Source organism: Cherax quadricarinatus, chromosome 49 (genome assembly GCF_038502225.1).
Source record: "Cherax quadricarinatus isolate ZL_2023a chromosome 49, ASM3850222v1, whole genome shotgun sequence".
In the NCBI taxonomy this organism is placed as follows: domain Eukaryota; kingdom Metazoa; phylum Arthropoda; class Malacostraca; order Decapoda; family Parastacidae; genus Cherax; species Cherax quadricarinatus.
In genome coordinates, this window is record NC_091340.1 from 27083092 (window position 1) to 27097686 (window position 14595).

At 47.1% G+C, this 14595-nt stretch overlaps 1 protein-coding gene across 1 annotated transcript in view; it reads right to left on the reverse strand.

The window, feature by feature from the left end:
- LOC128697096 (Ig-like and fibronectin type-III domain-containing protein 2) overlaps positions 1 to 14295 on the reverse strand; it is a 466169-nt gene extending 451874 nt beyond the window's left edge. The window contains exon 1 of the mRNA XM_070095088.1: positions 14130 to 14295. The gene's annotated coding sequence lies outside the window, so the exon portion shown is untranslated. The remainder of the gene's footprint in view (positions 1 to 14129) is intronic.
- Between the last annotated feature and the right edge of the window lie 300 nt (positions 14296 to 14595).

Sequence of the window (14595 nt, forward strand, 5' to 3'; positions counted from 1 at the left end):
GTCTGCCAATGTGGCAGCACAGGTGTAGTCCCAGGCAATCTGCTTTCCATCCTTCCAGAGTAGCATAGTGGCTCCATCAGGACGCTTTTGACTTCCATCAGACCTCTGTACTTGGGGTTCCCGTTGAGCTGGGCAACGGGGTGTGGCGAGGCTTCTCTTTATGATGTCATTGACCTCCTCATGTCTGGCATACTTCCCTTCTGCTGTGTGGCACACGAGACCATGAAGTCCGAATTGATCAGCTGTCGCCCTGCCGCAAATACACCTATGTTCGGTGAGGATGGGGGCGGCTAGGCGAAGAGCAACACCAATCCGAATGGCCTGTGGGTCGAGACGGGTGCCCAGGGAGGAATTGGGAACAGCTAACAGGAAATCTCCTGAGTGTGGTGCCTTCACTGCCAGGAGACGAGCTTTGTTCTTTCCTGAAGCATTGGAGAGCATTGTGTTGGCGATTTTTTCCATGATCGGTTTGTCCCAGTGGGACTGTTTGTGCTGTTTGGGAGGAGCTGGTCTACTGGAGGAGTCTGTAAGGGTGTCCCACCGAATCACTGCTTCAGTAAACCTGGGGTCTTGAGCTCCTACCAAGTCTCTCAAGCGTTCGAGTACTATCTTCTTGACTATTGCACTGGAAGCCAAACACGAAGACAGAAAAGCAGGTAAAGCAATATGCATTGCTTTACGCACCCCTATACCTCCAAGTCGCACTGGGAGGGTTGCCTGATCCCATTGCTGATCCTCTAGTGACAGGTTCAGTGCCTTCTTAAAAGTTGATCTCAGGTGTGCGTCAAATTCATCGAGTGTTGGGTTGTCAAAAGAGGGTGCACACCTCAAGAAGTAAGTGAGTGAGTCTTGGCATAGTATGACACCTTGTGAGGAGATACAGAGCATCATGGGCATCAAGATCGCTTATTCTCTCCTCCATTCTCAACAGGTCATTCAATTTGTCCCTGAGGACAGTGTCGATGACCTGGTGACCCAGCGGTGCCCCCAAGAAGGTATATATATGTCGTGCCGAATAGGCACAACTTGCGATCTTGGCTTAAATAGCAACGCTCATCTTGCCATATAGGACAAGCGAGAATTTGTGTATGCAATAATTTCGCCAAAATCATTCTGAACCTAACGAAAAAAATATATTTAGCTGTGTTTTATTTAGTATTAAATTATTGTAAACGTATTTAAAATATATTTAGTTGGGTTAGGCTAAAATAAATTGCTCTTGTTATAATAAGCTTAGGTAAGTTTTCCAAGATTCTTTTGGTGCAAAATTAAAAATTTATTACATTAACATTAATGAAAAAAATATATCTTTAAACGTATAAGAGAAAATTTTGAAAAGGACTTAATTTTAAATGAGTTCTTGGTAACTGACCAGTTTTACATATTCGGCACGACATTATATATATATATATATATATATATATATATATATATATATATATATATATATATATATATATATATATATATATATATATCTGTGGTGATGGAGTGATTCCATCGTTTTTACATCTCCACTGCTCTGTTTCATCCTCTGTACTGGACTGAAGAAGCCTGCTATGTAGGCGCAACGTATCGGAATAACGATACTTAAGTGCTACATGTGGTCTATCAGCTTACATCACCGAGAACCACAATCAAGTGTTTCCTGACGCGGGTCTTACATGATGTCCCGCCTTTGGAGCTTTTGGTCATCTGACCGAGGCCTTCCGCTGGCTTACCCCTCCACCCCTTATGGTAACAGTTATAACAATTTTTTTTATAAGTATAGGTGTGTATGATGCTGGTGTGGCATCAACAACCAGACTGATCATCACTGTTGGGATAACAGATCGAAGATTTAAAATTTCCTGATGTCTACTGGAAATGTTATTCCCCAGACAATATTTTAGTACTTGGCGGCCACCAACCTGCCCCTTCAGCCTCCCTCAGCCTCCCTCAGCCTCCCTCAGCCTCCCTCAGCCTCCCTCAGCCTCCCACAGCCTCCCTCAGCCTCCCTCAGCTTCCCTCAGCCTCCCACAGCCTCCCTCAGCCTCCCTCAGCCTCCCTCAGCCTCCCACAGCCTCCCACAGCCTCCCTCAGCCTCCCTCAGCCTCCCACAGCCTCCCTCAGCCTCCCTCAGCCTCCCTCAGCCTCCCACAGCCTCCCACAGCCTCCCTCAGCCTCCCTCAGCCTCCCACAGCCTCCCACAGCCTCCCACAGCCTCCCTCAGCCTCCCACAGTCTCCCTCAGCCTCCCACAGTCTCCCTCAGCCTCCCACAGTCTCCCACAGCCTCCCTCAGCCTCCCTCAGCCTCCCACAGCCTCCCTCAGTCTCCCACATCCTCCCTCAGCCTCCCACAGTCTCCCACAGTCTCCCACAGCCTCCCTCAGCCTCCCACAGCCTCCCTCAGTCTCCCACATCCTCCCTCAGCCTCCCACAGTCTCCCACAGCCTCCAACAGCCTTCCACAGCCTTCCTCAGTCTCCCACAGTCTCCCACAGCCTCCCACAGCCTCCCACAGCCTTCCACAGCCCCCCTCAGCCTCCCACAACCCCCCTCAGCCTCCCACAGCCCCCTCAGCCTCCCACAGCCCCCCTCAGCCTACCACAGCCCCCCTCAGCCTCCCACAGCCCCCCTCAGGCTTCTAAAGCCCCCTGAGCCTCCCACAGCCCCCCTGAGCCTCCCACAGCCCCCCTGAGCCTCCCACAGCCCCCCTGAGCCTCCCACAGTCCCCCTGAGCCTACCACAGCCCCCCTGAGCCTCCCACAGCCCCCCGGAGCTTCCCACAGCCCCCCGGAGCCTCCCACAGCCCCCTGAGTCTCCCACAGCCCCCCTGAGCCTACCACAGCCCCCCTGAGCCTACCACAGCCCCCTGAGCCTCCTACAGCCCCCCCTAAACCTCCCACAGCCCCCCCTGAACCTCCCACAGCCCCTCTGAGCCTACCACAGCCCTCTGAGCCTCCCACAGCCCCCCTGAGCCTACCACAGCCCCCCTGAGCCTACCACAGCCCCCTGAGCCTCCCACAGCCTCCCTGAGCCTCCCACAGCCCCCCTGAGCCTACCACAGCCCCCCTGAGCCTACCACAGCCCCCTGAGCCTCCCACAGCCTCCCTGAGCCTCCCACCGCCCGCCTCAGCCTCCCACAGCCCCCCTCAGCCTCCCACAGCCCTCCTCAGCCTCCCACAGCCCCCCTCAGCCTCCCACAGCCACCCCTGATCCTCCCACAGCCTCCCTCAGCCTCCCACAGCCCCCCTGAGCCTCCCACAGCCTCCCACAGCATATATTACACACAGATTAGTGGGATCAATCTCACAGACATGTATAAAACTAACTCTACTGGACATTACAATTCACATCATAAATGTCACTTTGTAATTATTAACTTAAACTTCTGAATCACCATTGTACTCTCAGTACTTTCTGCAATTATATTTTTTCTAAAGGTATTTTGACAAAATAAATGCAACTACTACCGAGTCATGGGAGTAGCAACCGATTCATGGGGAGTAGCAACCGATTCATGGGAGTAGCAACCGATTCATGGGAGTAGCAACCGATTCATGGGGAGTAGCAACCGATTCATGGGAGTAGCAACCGATTCATGGGAGTAGCAACCGATTCATGGGAGTAGCAACCGATTCATGGGAGTAGCAACCGATTCATGGGAGTAGCAACCGATTCATGGGGAGTAGCAACCGATTCATGGGAGTAGCAACCGATTCATGGGAGTAGCAACCGATTCATGGGAGTAGCAACCGATTCATGGGAGTAGCAACCGATTCATGGGAGTAGCAACCGAGTCATGGGAGTAGCAACCGAGTCATGGGAGTAGCAACCGAGTCATGGGAGTAACAACCGAGTCATGGGAGTAGCAACCGAGTCATGGGAGTAGCAACCGATTCATGGGGAGTAGCAACCGATTCATGGGAGTAGCAACCGATTCATGGGAGTAGCAACCGATTCATGGGAGTAGCAACCGATTCATGGGAGAAACAACCGATTCATGGGAGAAACAACCGATTCATGGGAGTAGCAACCGATTCATGGAAGTAGCAACCGATTCATGGGAGAAACAACCGATTCATGGGAGCAGCAACCGATTCATGGGAGTAGCAACAGATTCATGGGAGAAACAACCGATTCATGGGAGCAGCAACCGATTCATGGAAGTAGCAACCGATTCATGGGAGTAGCAACCGATTCATGGGAGTAGTAACCGAGTCATGGGAGTAGCAACCGAGTCATGGGAGCAGCAACCGATTCATGGGAGTAGCAACCGATTCATGGGAGCAGCAACCGATTCATAGGAGTAGCAACCGATTCATGGGAGTAGCAGCCGATTCATGGGAGTAGCAACCGATTCATGGGAGTAGCAACCGATTCATGGGAGAAAACCGATTCATGGGAGAAAACCGATTCATGGGAGAAACAACCGATTCATGGGAGTACCAACCGATTCAAGGGAGTAGCAACCGATTCATGGGAGAAAACCGATTCATGGGAGTAGCAACCGATTCGTGGGAGAAAACTGATTCATGGGAGTGGCAACCGATTCATGGGAGAAACCGATTCATGAGAGTAGCAACCGATTCATTGGAGAAAACCGATTCATGGAAGAAACAACCGATTCATGGGAGTAGCAACCGATTCATGGGAGAAACAACCGATTCATGGGAGAAACAACCGATTCATGGGAGAAACAACCGATTCATGGGAGAAACCGATTCATGGGAGAAACCGATTTATGGGAGTAGCAACCGATTCATGGGAGAAACAACCGATTCATGGAAGAAACAACCGATTCATGGGAGTAGCAACCGATTCATGGGAGAAAACCGATTCGTGGGAGTAGCAACCGATTCATGGGAGTAGCAACCGATTCATGGGAGAAGCAACCGATTCATGGGAGTAGCAACCGATTCATGGGAGTAGCAACCGATTCATGGGAGTAGCAACCGATTCAAGGGACTAGCAACCGATTCGTGGGACTAGCAATCGCTTCATGGGACTAGCAACCGAATCATGGGACTAGCCAACGATTCATGGGACTAACAACCGATTCATGGGACTAAGAACCGAATCATGGGACTAGCAACCGATTCATGGAACTAGCAAACCGATTCATGGGGCTAGGAACAGATTCAAGGGGCTAGCAACAGATTCATGGAACTAGCAAACCGATTCATGGGGCTAGGAACAGATTCAAGGGGCTAGCAACAGATTCATGGAACTAGCAAACCGATTCATGGAACTAGCAAACCGATTCATGGGGCTAGCAACAGATTCATGGGGTTAGCAACAGATTCATGGAACTAGCAACAGATTCATGGAACTAGCAACAGATTCATGGGGCTAGCAACAGATTCATGGAACTAGCAACAGATTCATGGGGCTAGCAACAGATTCATGGAACTAGCAACAGATTCATGGAACTAGCAACAGATTCATGGGGCTAGCAACAGATTCATGGGGCTAGCAACAGATTCATGGAACTAGCAACAGATTCATGGGGCTAGCAACAGATTCATGGAACTAGCAACAGATTCATGGAACTAGCAACAGATTCATGGAACTAGCAACAGATTCATGGAACTAGCAACAGATTCATGGAACTAGCAACAGATTCATGGAACTAGCAACAGATTCATGGAACTAGCAACAGATTCATGGAACTAGCAACAGATTCATGGGGCTAGCAACAGATTCATGGAACTAGCAACAGATTCAAGGAACTAGCAAACAGATTCATGGAACTAGCAACAGATTCATGGAACTAGCAACAGATTCATGGAACTAGCAACAGATTCATGGGGCTAGCAACAGATTCATGGGGCTAGCAACAGGTTCATGGGGCTAGCAACAGATTCATGGAACTAGCAACAGATTCATGGAACTAGCAACAGATTCATGGGGCTAGCAACAGATTCATGGAACTAGCAACAGATTCATGGAACTAGCAACAGATTCATGGGGCTAGCAACAGATTCATGGAACTAGCAACAGATTCATAGAACTAGCAACAGATTCATGGAACTAGCAACAGATTCATGGAACTAGCAACAGATTCATGGAACTAGCAACAGATTCATGGAACTAGCAACAGATTCATGGAACTAGCAACAGATTCATGGAACTAGCAACAGATTCCTGGAACTAGCAACAGATTCCTGGAACTAGCAACAGATTCCTGGAACTAGCAACAGATTCATGGAACTAGCAACAGATTCATGGAACTAGCAACAGATTCATGGAACTAGCAACAGGTTCATGGAACTAGCAACAGATTCATGGAACTAGCAACAGGTTCATGGAACTAGCAACAGGTTCATGGAACTAGCAACAGATTCATGGAACTAGCAACAGATTCATGGAACTAGCAACAGGTTCATGGAACTAGCAACAGATTCATGGAACTAGCAACAGATTCATGGAACTAGCAACAGATTCATGGAACTAGCAACAGATTCATGGGGCTAGCAACCATTTACAGAATCTATACAATATCACAGTACAAAAATAAACAGAAAAAAGGTAATTTCAGAATATAAATATAGAGTAGAAATGGCCGCGTTATGATTGTTGTGATCAGTTTTGCTTCGTATTTTTCTGTAATTTTCGTCTTTGTTTTTTTTTTGAATCTTCTAAAGTTTTCTCCTTGACTTTCATCTTCGTAACAGAGAAAGAAAAGTGTATGTAAATTTTGTTAAGGGGGGGAGGGGTAAGCCAGCGGAAGGTCTCAAGCCAGATGAGCTGGCAGCTGACCCAATGGCTAACGCATCGGTCTGGAGTTTCAGGAGTCTGTGACCGCGGGTTCAAGCCCCGCCCGTGGTATGGTTTGCAATCGTGTCATAACGATTTCGTGAGTCGTGACAAACCTTACCTAACGTAGCCTCCTCAGAGCACTTGCCTCTTAGTCACATTTTTTCTAACATCTCGGCCATTTTTGTGTTTTTCTGTCCTGAACTGTTCTACCTTTTCTTTCAATATTTCCATAGTCTTCCTCATGAGCCTTCTTCGTTTTCTTATGGTCTTCCAGATACACGACTGGAACATGTCTTTGATGATAGATGTTATGAACCTCACAGTCCATCTTCACATTGTCGTATACCTGTCTACACACCTATACTGCCTCTGGTTCCACATTACAAGCGAGGGTAACTACACTGACTGAAATCCCAATGTCAGCATCTGACTGTTCACTGGAGAGAGTCAGGATAACATCTATGGACAAGGACTTGGAAGGCGTCAGACCTTGGACTGCTTAGTTAAAGGTTGTTCACTATAACTATGTGGTATTTCTGAATGTGTCTCAGTACCGTAGTTTAGCATCACATTTATCTTCTTAGTCTTCCTGAGTTTGATGACTGTGCCATCTTTCTAGGATCACAAACACTGATGTGTCTTCATAGTTATTATTATCATGGGAGAGCTCTAGACCCGTAGAGATTATACATTTGGAGGGAAGAGGGTAATGGAAGGCTTTCAGGGTTAATTCAGGGAGCCGGTGCACTTATTATATTCCCCAGATCAAGAGCCCTTCACCAGCATCCAGAAACCTACCTTGAGGGGTGATATGTCTTCACAGGGAACACTCGAGAGGTAATCTCTGCAGCAGCTTCGCTGTCACACCACTGAGAAAATTTCGATACTATGGAATTCCATCAGTTGTAATGCGGTTAACTACAACTGTTTTTGCGGTCAGCAAACTCCAGTGTGTGTTTACTTTATTAAGAGATGTTTGGTATGAATTTTGTCAACAGTGTCTTGATGTCTTGCATGTCTCCTGCCATAGAAACTGCTTTGGACTCCTCTGATGCCTATGCAGGTCTCCTTTTAAGAGTTTAGTCTGTGTTGCAGGGAACTGCAACTTAGTAATAACTAGGGGATCTTGTGCAATTGTTTGCAAGACTGAGATGATCTGGATTTAGGAACTTCCAAGTTCTTCAAGAGTTTCGGAAACAAGCTTCTATAAGTGTGGCCATAATTCCATTGCCTTCTCCGCCAGGGACCCAGCCATCATCTCATAGATGACAACATTGGATGTACTGTATGGATATCTATTATGGTTATTACAAAATGTTTCGGTCCTGGAACCTTGATTAAGGTCCCAGGACTGAAACGTTTTCTAAAAAGTGCTATTGTTTGTTCAAGTGTTTTATTAAACCAAACTGTCGGTATGGTTTACCGAGGTTTATACCAGACATGAAGCTACCATGCACAACATGGAGACTGCATGTCTATTTTTAACAAGGTGGCCATGTTGCCTGCATTCCTCTCGAGGTTAAGGTGCTCACAGATTTCCAGATTAGTTGAAGGCCCATCCACTGCCACTTTAAGGGGAAGGGGGAGGAAGAAATAAATAAATACCAGTTACACTAAGGGAAGAATGCCATCGGGGAACTTGCCCGAAAAGATAAATTATGCGAGCATGCCCGTCGAAAAAAAAAAAAAAACTTTAGATACCGAGAAATCATCTTATTTTCATAATCCAAAAAGCGAAGAAGTAATTACCTTCTTGTTGTAGCACCAAGTTGAAGGCTAAGAAGTTTGAAAGACGACACCCAGGCTTGGAGAGTGCATTATAGATCTGCTTCTGGGAAAATGGAACAAAGACGAATTTGATGATACACATTTGGATTACCTGCGTGACACTGGAGCACAGGTAGCTACGTGTTGCTTCCTTTAAAGAGATGTAACTTTATTTAGGCACAGGTACACAAATGCAATTATCATGCAACGTTTCGCTCTCCAGGAGCATTATCAAGCTTGAGAAAGCTCCTGGAGAGCGAAACATTGCCACACTAAAATGTCACATGAGTTGCACTTGGGTCCTTTTACATATTGTCGGTAATTCTACCAACATATATACATCAAAATAATCCAAAAAAAAAGGTCAGACCACGATAATTATTTACATTGGTTTCCTAGTAATATTTAAACCTTAAAGGTTAAAACAGCTAAGTAACTCAGTTGTGTGAAGAACCTTAAGGTGGACGAGGAATTACTAGACCTGCTATCAGGACTATTGCGAGTCTCTGGGTGGACTCCGCGAGTCTCTGGGTGGACTCCGCGAGTCTCTGGGTGGACTCCGCGAGTCTCTGGGTGGACTCCGCGAGCCTCTGGGTGGACTCCGCGAGCCTCTGGGTGGACTCCGCGAGCCTCTGGGTGGACTCCGCGAGCCTCTGGGTGGACTCCGCGAGCCTCTGGGTGGACTCCGCGAGTCTCTGGGGGGACTCCGCGAGTCTCTGGGGGGACTCCGCGAGTCTCTGGGTGGACTGGGTGGACTCCGCGAGCCTCTGGGTGGACTCCGCGAGCCTCTGGGTGGACTCCGCGAGTCTCTGGGTGGACTCCGCGAGTCTCTGGGTGGACTCCGCGAGTCTCTGGGTGGACTCCGCGAGTCTCTGGGTGGACTCCGCGAGTCTCTGGGTGGACTCCGCGAGTCTCTGGGTGGACTCCGCGAGTCTCTGGGTGGACTCCGCGAGTCTCTGGGTGGACTCCTGGTCACGATCTTCATAGTCAACGCAACTTTCTCGTGGTTAACTCCCACAAGAGGAGAATTATAGGGGCCCTTTTACCCATGATGCCCAGTTCAAAGTCTGTACCAAACAGAAAACGTCTTTACCTCATGTCGGATCCAGGTTCACCTAACCAGTGTGAAAATTCTCACACCGCTCCAACCTAATTATCTATTAATAGTTAAGGCTGCCATCACGACCTCTAAAGTACATATGAGCTCCACAAGGCTTCTCTAGGCTTCTAACATGCACAGATCCAATTCCCCAGATCAAGATCTCCTCACCAGCATCAAGGAACCTTCCCTGAGGGATGCCCCCCCTCCTCCTCATAAGATTTCAAATTCCCTGACCTTCAAAAGTGAACCATTCTCCTTGAAATTTGCCTGACGTGAGGCAGCCGTGGAAGACACAGGTTATTGTGGGAACATAATGAAAAAGACGTACTACGTCAAAGCTCTCACTAATTTTGTCTACAAAGTTGAGGTGAGGATAGTATAACAGAAGGCTCTCTCCCCATCCTCCTACCACTACTGCTAGTACTACTGTTCTCACCTGTGTGTGTGTTGCTGTGTGTGTGTGTACACTCACCTGTGTGTGTGTACTCACTTGTGTGTCCTCACCTCTGTGTGTGTGTGCGTCCTCACGTGTGTGTGTGTGTGTGTGTGTGTGTGTGTGTGTGTGTGTGTGTGTGTGTACGTGTGTACACTCAGCTGTGCATGTGTGTCCTCACCTGTGCGTGTGTGTGTACTCACCTGTGTGTGTGTGTACTCACCGTGTGCATGTATTCACCTATGTGTGTACTCACCTGTGAGTACTCAGCTGTGTGTGTACTCACCTGTGTGTGTGTACTCACCTGGGTGTGTGTACTCACCTGGGTGTGTGTACTCACCTGGGTGTGTGTGTGTGTACTCACCTGTGTGTGTACTCACCTTGTGTGTGTGTAATCACCTTTGTGTGTGTGTGTGTGTATTTGTACTCATCTGTGTGTATGTGTGTGTGTGTGTGTGTGTGTGTGTGTGTGTGTGTGTGTGTGTGTGTGTGTGTGTGTGTGTGTGTGTGTGTGTGTGTATTCGCCTAGTATGCATCCTGCCTCCACTACATCGCTTTCCAAACTATTCCACTTACTGACTACTCTGTGGCTGAAGAAATACTTCCTAACATCCCTGTGATTCATCTGTGCCTTCAACTTCCAACTGTGTCCCCTTGTTACTGTGTCCCATCTCTGGAACATCCTGTCTTTGTCCACCTTGTCAATTCCTCTCAGTATTTTGTATGTCGTTATCATGTCCTCCCTATCTCTCCTGTCCTCCAGTGTCGTCAGGTTGATTTTCCTTAACCTCTCCTCGTAGGACATACCTCTTAGCTCTGGAACTAGTCTTGTTGCAAACCTTTGCACTTTCTCTAGTTTCTTTACGTGCTTGGCTAGGTGTGGGTTCCAAACTGGTGCCGCATACTCCAATATGGGCCTAACGTACATGGTGTACAGGGTCCTGAACGATTCCTTATTAAGATGTCGGAATGCTGTTCTGAGGTTTGCTAGGCGCCCATATGCTACAGCTGTTATTTGGTTGATGTGCACTTTAGGAGATGTGCCTGGTGTTATACTCACCCCAAGATCTTTTTACTTGAGTGAGGTTTGTAGTCTCTGGCCCCCTAGACTGTACTCCGTCTGCGGTCTTCTTTGCCCTTCCCCAATCTTCATGACTATACACTTGGTGGGATTGAACTCCAGGAGCCAATTGCTGGAGCATGTCTGCAGCCTGTCAAGATCCCTTTGTAGTTCTGCCTGGTCTTCGATCGAGTGAATTCTTCTCATCAACTTCACGTCATCTGTAAACAGGGACACCTCAGAGTCTATTCCTTCCGTCATGTCGTTCACAAATACCAGAAACACCACTGGTCCTAGGACTGACCCTGTGGGACCCCGCTGGTCACAGGTGCCCACTCTGACACCTCGCCACGTACCATGACTCGCTGCTGTCTTCCTGACAAGTATTCCCTGATCCATTGTAGTGCCTTTCCTGTTATCCCTGCTTGGTCCTCCAGTTTTTGCACCAATTTCTTGTGTGGAACCGTGCCAAACGCCTTCTTGCAGTCCAAGAATATGCAATCCACCAACCCCTCTCTCTCTTGTCTTACTGCTGTCACCATGTCATAGAACTCCAGTAGGTTTGTGACACAGGATTTCCCGTCCCTGAAACCATGTTGGCTGCTGTTAACGAGATCATTCCTTGAACATTAAAATGGTATAAAATACCGACAGGTTGTTAGGTAAGACACATATGCAACAGATAGGTATCTTTATTTCGAAACGTTTCGCCTACACAGTAGGCTTCTTCAGTCGAGTACAGAAAAGTTTATAGAAGCAGAAGATACTTGAAGACGATGTAATCAGTCCATCACCTAACAGATCATTCCTTTCTAGGTGTTCCACCACTCTTCTCCTGATAATCTTCTCCATGATTTTGCATACTATACATGTCAGTGACACTGGTCTGTAGTTTAGTGCTTCATGTCTGTCTCCTTTTTTAAAGATTGGGACTACATTTGCTGTCTTCCATGCCTCAGGCAATCTCCCCGTTTCGATAGATGTATTGAATATTGTTGTTATGGGTACACATAGCGCCTCTGCTCCCTCTCTCAGGACCCATGGAGAAGTGTTATCCGGTCCCATTGCCTTTGATGTATCTAGCTCACTCAGAAGCCTCTTCACTTCTTCCTCGGTTGTGTGTACCGTGTCCAGCACCTGGTGATGTGCCACACCTCTCCGTCTTTCTGGAGCCCCTTCTGTCTCGTCTGTGAACACTTCTTTGAATCTCTTGAGTTCCTCACATACTTCACGGTCATTTCTTGTAGTCTCTCCTCCTTCCTTAGCCTGATTACCTGGTCCTTGACTGTTGTTTTCCTCCTGATGTGGCTGTATAACAGTTTCGGGTCAGATTTGGCTTTCGCTGCTATGTCATTTTCATATTGTCTTTGGGCCTCCCTTCTTATCTGTGCATATTCGTTTCTGCATCTACGACTGCTCTCCTTATTCTCCTGGGTCCTTTGCCTTCTATATTTCTTCCATTCCCTAGCACACTTGGTTTTTGCCTCCCTGCACCTTTGGGTGAACCATGGGCTCATCCTGGCTTTTTCATTATTCCTGTTACCCTTGGGTACAAACCTCTCCTCAGCCTTCTTGCACATTGTTGCTACATATTCCATCATCTCATTAACTGGCTTCCCTGCCAGTTCTCTGTCCCACTGAACCCCGTTCAGGAAGTTCCTCATTCCCGTGTAGTCCCCTTTCTTGTAGTTTGGCTTCATTCGTCCTGGCCTTCCTGCTTCTCCCTCCACTTGTAGCTCTACTGTGTATTCGAAGCTTAAAACCACATGATCGCTGGCCCCAAGGGGTCTTTCATGTGTGATGTCCTCGATATCTGCACTACTCAAGGTGAAGACTAAGTCCAGCCTTGCTGGTTCATTTTCTCCTCTCTTGTAGTGTCCCTTACGTGTTGTGTGTGTGTGTGTTCTCACCTGTGTGAGCGTGTGTATTTAGTAACCTGTTTGTGTATGTGTACTCGCCTGTGGGTGTGTCTACTCACCTGTGTGTGTGTGTGTGTGTGTGTGTGTGTGTGTGTGTGTACTCACCTGTGTGTGTGTGTGTGTGTACTCACCTGTGTGTGTGTGTGTGTGTGTGTACTCACCTGTGAGTGTGTGTGTGTGTGTACTCACCTGTGAGTGTGTGTGTGTGTGTACTCACCTGTGTGTGTGTGTGTGTGTGTGTGTACTCACCTGTGTGTGTGTGTGTGTGTGTGTGTACTCGCGCGTGTGTGTGTGTGTGTGTGTGTGTGTGTACTCGCCTGTGTGTGTGTGTGTGTACTCGCCTGTGTGTGTGTGTGTGTGTGTGTACTCGCGTGTGTGTGTGTGTGTGTGTGTGTGTGTGTGTACTCGCCTGTGTGTGTGTGTGTGTACTCGCCTGTGTGTGTGTGTGCACTCACCTGTGTGTGCACTCACCTGTGTGTGTGTGTGTACTCACCTGTGTGTGTGTGTGTACTCACCTGTGTGTGTGTGTGTGTGTGTGTGTACTCACCTGTGTGTGTGTGTGTGTGTGTACTCACCTGTGTGTGTGTGTGTGTGTGTGTACTCACCTGTGTGTGTGTACTCACCTGTGTGTGTGTACTCACCTGTGTGTGTAATCACCTTCATTTACTCACCTATAAGTGGTTGCAGGGGTCGAGTCGCAGTTCCTGACCCTGTCTCTCTATGTGCTCGCGTGTTAATATATATATATATATATATATATATATATATATATATATATATATATATATATATATATATATATATATATAATTCAGGGAGCTACAGCCTCTAAGTAGTACATTAAAAGGCTTAAAGAAAAAATATTTTTTCTTCCTACAGCCATTTAAATATTCCCTGCCACCATATCTATTATTTTAAATAAGTATATTAAATTACATAACATGATATACAAGGCTTAAAAAATACACTGATAGTAGAAATATATAATTATATATATATATATATATATATATATATATATATATATATATATATATATATATATATATATATATATATATATATATATATAATTTATTTATTTGTTGACAAAAGAGTAACTCACCTTATTAGTAACGCGTTACTTGTGACACGGTGGTGAGTGATAACGTCACAACCCAGCTGGGATATGAATTATATGATCTGGTATGAATTATAGCACAATGATAGACGAAGGAATCCCAGCACGAGCGAGCCAGCAAGCGTATACACTACCACTACCTCACCTGAAGTAACACTAAACAGCCAGCAGCTACCCAGGGCCAATGTTGTGGTTCCGTCGCCCACACTCTCGTACTGCACACTTTTACACCCACATGACAAAAAAATCCATTTCTCTCACACTCAAGATTTTCCCAGCTCACCCCCACTTCTTTCCTATAGGCTACTTAACATATAATCCTCTACAAAGTTTCCCAGAAATTACCCCCATGGGAAAAGTTCCATGCGGAGATTTTGTTTCTACGTCCGTCAGTGTAGTGTTCCGGCTGAGTGAGCCTTGGGTCACCATAACATTCGGGCGAAATTACTAT